Genomic DNA, 6853 nt, shown 5'->3' on the forward strand with positions numbered 1-6853 from the left:
CTTTATTCTAATCCATTTTTTACTGCTCAGGTAAAATGATCAAAGATTTCCAAGAAACTGAAGTAAAAATTTCTGTCATTGAATAAAGAGAACTGAGCATCAAGAATTAGCTTCTTTGATATTGTAAGAAATTGAAGATTTTAAAAAATAGATTATTTCATCAGTCCAATACTCAGTTATAATATTTTGCTATTAATTTTTGTATATAAATTTCACCTGAGAAGTTTTATATACTCCGTAGACAAAAATATATGTTGACAACAAGTGCTAATGTTAACAAATCCGTTAGAATTCTTGTACACTCTGTTCTTTCCTGGGGCTCAGGATGCTGTTTTTGTGACTGATGTCATATTTGGGGCTCTTGTGATGGGACGAAAGTATGGAAAACTAACGTCATAAACTTTAAAGCTATATTCTGTCTTAAGTGACTTGTCATTGGCTGTCAGAAATGATAATTTAATGTTGACAAGTTATTCATAATTATCCTGTGAGACAAATTGACAGCCAAAGCTAACTTCAATCGTTGGATTTTATTTTTTTTACCAGAAACTATTACTTTTCATAGCCAATTTCAAATATTCAAGAGAAGCAATATCTCTGCTGATATTTTTCAAATTAATTTTTACTAAGGATTAGTGAATGACCAGATTTCTTTGAAATGAAACTACTTTAAGCGTTATTACAAAACAAAATGTGGAGATAAAGGTGAAATGATGAAATTTGAAAATTACTTTCTATCAAATAGTTTATTGCTTGTTACAGGATAATTTAGACTGAAATTGTTTTTTGGAAGTCATATATGCTAACTTGTTCCTCAAAGCAGGGCTATCACTAGAGCTAGATCAGGCTGCCTGGGGTCTAGTTGAATTTTGAGGCTCCAAACATTGAGGATGGAGGTCTTATAGCTGCTCCATGCAGCCAGTTCTAGTGCTTCAGCACATACAGTATGACTTGGATCATAATCTTCCTTCTTCAGTAATTAATAGGTTAATTTCTTTTTTTTTTATTACATTACAGTCAGCTTTTAGAATTACCTTTTTTTCTGTATATTTTCCAGATTAGCAAACTGATCTGATTCCTTATTGGGTCTCAGCTGGTCAAGATCGTCCTGTGAGACATAGACCCAGTGCACAGTAAAACTAATATTACTGAAGGTATGTGCAGTTCAGATTTGGAGATAGCAAAGTCTGCAGAAGGCTAAGAGAAACAATAATATTTTAGATGAACTCTGTAGTCTATCTTTGTGTTACAGGCTTTGAAAGATGTTCAATTTTTGAAACCTTTCTTGGAAAATTTCCTGATAATCTCAATGAAGAACTGAGGAGATCTAAGGCTCTTTCACATGTCACTTTGCACAGGATAATAAAAATAGCACAATAGAAATAACACATAGTAAAGCACCATTTGTATATGTTACTAGAGGAATGAAATGGCAGTATCAGATGACACTGGGAATTTAAAGGGATCATTATTTATCCAGTTCTTTGTTATTTTGGAAGATATTTGTCATTATTTTTTTATTTTCTTTTTTTTTTTTTTTAATTTAGGCATTACTCACTGAATTGATTCAAGTTCACTTTTGGGCTACCTGAAATTATGAGTTGCAAATGAGTTGCAAATACCTAAGTGTGAGTATTTCCATGTGTGTGAGAGAGAATATACCTGTATAGTTCTATGCAATGGCAGGCAGAGTTAAAAGGAGCATCATATTCATAGTAGCTGGAACAATTAGTTGTCATGAATTTCTTGCTCTGAAAGAGTGATTTTGGTTATCTTTTCAGCATTGCGCTATGTTGACATCCCAGATAGAACTTGAAAATGACATCCCAAGATTTTTATTACTCTTGGTGGAGATATATGAAAGGCTTCATGAAATCTAGGGGCCTTGCTGCTGCTATTGAATTTACATGAAGGCACAGTTTTTTTTTTCTTGCTTTCTCATTTCTTTACTAATAACTAGAGTGACATTTACTGTAATTAAGCTTTTATAGTATGTGATTTGAATATTCACAGTTATGGTGATTCTTCCTACTAATAAAAATATCATTTCTCCTATAAAAAATCCTAAAACATCACACAACATAAGTTCCCAAAATCTTATGCACAGCTGTACAGAAACAGTTATTGGTGTATTGTGGGATACCATCACCATTCAAGGTGGAAAATTACTATAACTTCAAAGCTATTTTTAAAAAAGATGTTACTTATTCAGTCATCTCTTTTTAGAATGATTGTATATATCAACAAAATAGTAAATACAGGAAAAAGTGTTTGTCAGATAACATTTTGGTCTGATGTGTGACTAACCTTGACATACTGCAAATGAGGAATCAAAACATTCTCCAGTTATTACTGCCACCTACACAACACAGGGGAAGAACCAGGAGTGGGCAGAGGACACCTCTAATAAGACAGTAACCTACTTTTCGTTACATACCTATGAGTATCTAAAGGAAAAAAAGGCAAGACTGTGGTAAATGATATCTGCAGTCCCAGAGCAGGAGGTGGGTACAAGAGAGGGAGTGGGATTGACTCAATGTAATTTTTCAGCAGTTTCTTGAAGGTTTAGTAGTTCATGCACTGACTCAAATGCAGAACATTGCCTTAGCAGTATCTAACCAGTTGCCACTAGATCTAGCTCAGTTTGTCACTATCAAAGGTATCTGAGGTTTCTAAAATGTTATTGTTTTCACTGCTCATGGAACCCGCTGCATGTTGGGGAAGAGAAAAAAAGCAAATTTATCAAAATAGTTTAAAAGTGGATTTGTGTGGCAAAAATATTACACAGACAGTGTGACCAAGCCCGAAGTTAGGCTTTGTTAAGGAAAAGGAGCAGAGTAATTTCAGCATACTCACTCATCATGCACAGTAATTGTGATAATCGGAGACAGCAATCTCTCAGATAGTCACTGCTAGTAAGGGTGACAATTTATGTTTAGGACACGCAGACTCATGAACTGTATCCATAGTAGTGAATTAATCACGTCCAGGAAGTGAGGCATGAATGGTCCATCATTAATAATAAACTTACTTAGATCTGAGAGCGCAATGGAGAGTACACGAACTGCCTGCTGGGAATGGTCACTCCAGCCACGACGTGAACTTGAGTGGGAGAGCTACTTGGTCTAAATTGAAACCTGTCCATAGACCGTTCTTGCAATTTAACAATACAGACATCTGATTCCCAGCATCCAGGCTTATGCTCCACTGCTGTTCGGTTTACTAATATTTTTGTAGCCACAAAAATTGTTTCAGATGGTATAACTGCTTCTTTCCCAAAGCAGCTTAGCGTATGGTGTAGTACAAGCATGCTATTCCCCAGAATGTATGTTGCTCAAAGTCCTCCATTTGCATTGAATATATTGAGTTTGAAGATGTTCAATAATATAAAGCTCTTTGTACAGAGTTCCCAATTCTCCATTAATTTATTTCTATCTATTCTTCTCTCTCTCTTCCTGCCCACTCCTTTGGAAACTCCAAAGACACATGAGGTAATTTTGAGTGCCTTTTTACCTAAAGCAGTAACCAGTCAACACAAGCTACACTCCACTTAATTTTATTTAGAGTAGCCAATTGGAACACATAGAAAAGATGTACTCAGTTCAAGGGAGAAGACTCACTCAGAGCCACACAAAATCAGACACATATGGGTCTTGGGTGCTCAGCTGGCCATGCTAGAGGGTTCTTTTAGAGTGATGGTATCTGGGCAGTGTTGCACAGCTGCGACATGATGTATGCAGCAGAACTTATCTTGCAGAAAGCCTTGGACTTTGCTCTACCACAACTTCAGGGTCTCAAGCTGCATCCCTGCTGTAAGCCTCTGGGGCTGCCAAGTCACGTCCCTCTTGGAAACTGCCACCCTGGCACCCCAGCCTAACCCAGTGGGACGTTATAGACTGGGCCTGTATTTTTCTTGACCAAGGCACTCAAACTCCCTTCTGCTGCTCTTTTCTCAGTCATTGCAGCCTTGGCTAGTGATTCATACACCCTGTGAGCTACCAAAATTTACCTCAACAGCAATCCTAGGAGTCACTATCTCTGCTAATATCTACAAACCACATTTGACTTCCTTTACAGTTCACGGAAAGCAATGGATAATTTTTCTAACTTTCTGAAGTGTACTTTAAAATGAGATTAATATTATCTAACAGCGTGTTAAAATCCTCTGACTGTAAAAAGAGCTTGTAAAAACAGATCAGCCATAGGTATCTATGTTCTGTGTGTCTACATAACATGAGGAGCATACTCAAGAATCATGGAATCATAGAATGGTTTGGGTTGGAAGGGACCTTAAAGATCATCTAGTTCCAACTGTCCCAGCCATGGGCAGGGACACCTTCCACTAGATCAGGTTGCTCAAAACCTCATGCAACCTGGCCTTGAACACTTCCAGGGATGGGGCAACCACAACATATATGGGAAACCTGTTCCAGTGCCTCACCACCCTCAGAAGGAAGAATTTCTTTCTTAGATCTAATTGAAATCTACCCTGTTTTAGTTTAAATCCATTGCCCCTTGTCTTATCACTACATGCCCTTGTCAAAATTCCTCACCATCTTTCTTGTAGGCCCCCTTTAAGTACTGGAAGGCTGCAATAAGATCACCCCGGAGCCTTCTCTTCTCCAGGCTGAACAACCCCAACTCTCTCAGCCTGTCTTCATAGGAGAGGTGCTCCAGCCCTCGGATCATCTTTGTGGCCCTCCTCTGGACCCACTCTGAACATGTGCATTTCCTTCTTGTGTTGGGGACTCCAGAGCTGAACACAGTACTCGAGATGAGGTCTCATGAGAGCAGAGTAGAGGCGCAGAATAACTTTCTTTGTCCTGCTGGCCATGTTTCTTTATATGCAGCCCAGGACACGACTGGCTTTCTGGGCTGCAGGGGCACATTGCTGGTTCATGTTGAGCTTCTCATCCACCAGTACTGTTGTGGTTTTAGGCCGATCCAACAACTGAACTCCACACGACCGCTCTCTCACTGTGGAATCATACACACAGTTACAGTTGGGGTTTGACCTTGATGATTTAAGCCTGTGTTCTTTCTAAAGTTGGAAAACACCAATAAAGAGGATAGAAAAGAAAAGGGAGTGTGAGCAGCTGGCATGGCGAATGTGAGAAGCTAGCACAGGGAGTGTGAGAAGCTGACATAGGGAGTATGGGAAGATGATATAAGGTGTGTGAGAAACTGATATTTAGTTTAGTAGTGCTTTTTTAGGCATAGCCAATAGTAAAGCTAAAATAGGTGCCTGCACTATTGTTTGTAACCAATCACAGCTGGGCAAGGGGCGCGTGGACACATCGTAGCTAGAGTGATGATCTATAAAAGCTGCTTGTAAAACTGTAATAAAGGTGTCTCTGGTATCACATCTACGGAGTCCGTGCATTCAGCCGCCGCAAATGACGCCCAAACAGGGACCTGATATTCAAGTTGACTGATGGGCCTTTGAGTCGCGGTGCGTGAGCGAACGGCGGTGGAGCCTGGCTGGACAAATCAGTGGAGGAGGCGGCGGGGAGAGCTGAGCGGTCCGGACCGAAATTAACAGTGGAGGACGAGAGCTGAAGAGTCTGGACCAGTGACACCTGAAGGATACAGGTGCGCAGCCAGGGACGATGGGGTCTTCCATATTGTGAGACACGAAGAATTAGGAACCAGAAGAAGAAGAAATAAGAACCTAAAGACAGAAAAAATAAGCGACAACTGCCTCAACAGGAGGAGGTAAGCGACTGGGAACGATGGGGAGCACAGCTTTAACAGAACATAAGTCTGTAGTTAAGATGTTGACAAAAGTGCTAGAGAAACAGAATGGCACTTTCAACAGCACTGACTTGATAGATCTCCTGGTACTCCTGGTTTGGGTATCAGCCCATGTACCGGAGGCAAACTCTTCAAATATATACATGACAAGGAGTTGGGACACTCTAGACGTTAAACTTTGGGACGCAGCCACCCGTGGGGATGCTGCTGTGCAAGGACAGCTGACAGCCTGGTGTGCTGTGTTCGAGGCGTTGAAGGGCGCGGCGGGAGAGAGCGAGGGCGAGGGGACATCGGCGTCCGCCTCCCACGGCGGCGCCGGTAGCCCCGGCAGCGCCAGCAGCCCCGCTGGCACCGGCAGAGCCAGCAGCCCCGGCGGGACCAGCAGCCCCATTCCCGCCTCCCCCGCGGCCCCACCGGCAGAGAAACTGTGTGGAGCTGCCGGCCTGGAAAAGTCATCATCGAATCCTTTTGATCCAGGGCCCCGAACGAAAGCCAGATTTATTTCTTTCCCCCCCTTCCAACCATGTCGGTACACCTGCACTCCCGCCAGCCGCGCCGCCCACCGCGCCCGGCGGCGCCCCGCGAACGCCGCTGCCGCCGCCGGCCGGGGCCGCGGACGCGGCGTTTGCGTCGGCGCTGCCGCTCGTGTGCGGAGCCAGCGCGGCTGGAGGGGACGGAGACACGCTGCGTGTCCCGCTGTGCCGGTTCGTTCGCAGCTGATGGTCCTCCTCGGTCGGAGGGGTCGGCGGCGGTTACGGAGCGCGAGCGGCCGGAGCCGCGGCGGCAACAACAACAGCAACAACACGGGGGGCGGCCGTCACGGGGCGGCTGGGTCGTCGTTGCCCCACCCCACCCCGCGCCGCCGCAGGCCGCGCCTGGAGAGCGGCCGCTTCGCCGCTGCCCGTGGCCCAGCTTTTACGAAGAGACAGCGCATCCAACACTTAAATTGGATCATCTCGATTGGTCTTGCGGGAAATAACTAATCCTCTTCTGTTCCAGCAATTTCAACAGTTAATATCAGTGTTGCAAAACCGTAAACATGCTTATTCCATTGTACATCTGCGAGCGCACACCACACTTCCAGGGCCTGTAGCAGAAG

This window comes from Tauraco erythrolophus, chromosome 2 (assembly GCF_009769465.1).
Source record: "Tauraco erythrolophus isolate bTauEry1 chromosome 2, bTauEry1.pri, whole genome shotgun sequence".
Taxonomy (NCBI): domain Eukaryota; kingdom Metazoa; phylum Chordata; class Aves; order Musophagiformes; family Musophagidae; genus Tauraco; species Tauraco erythrolophus.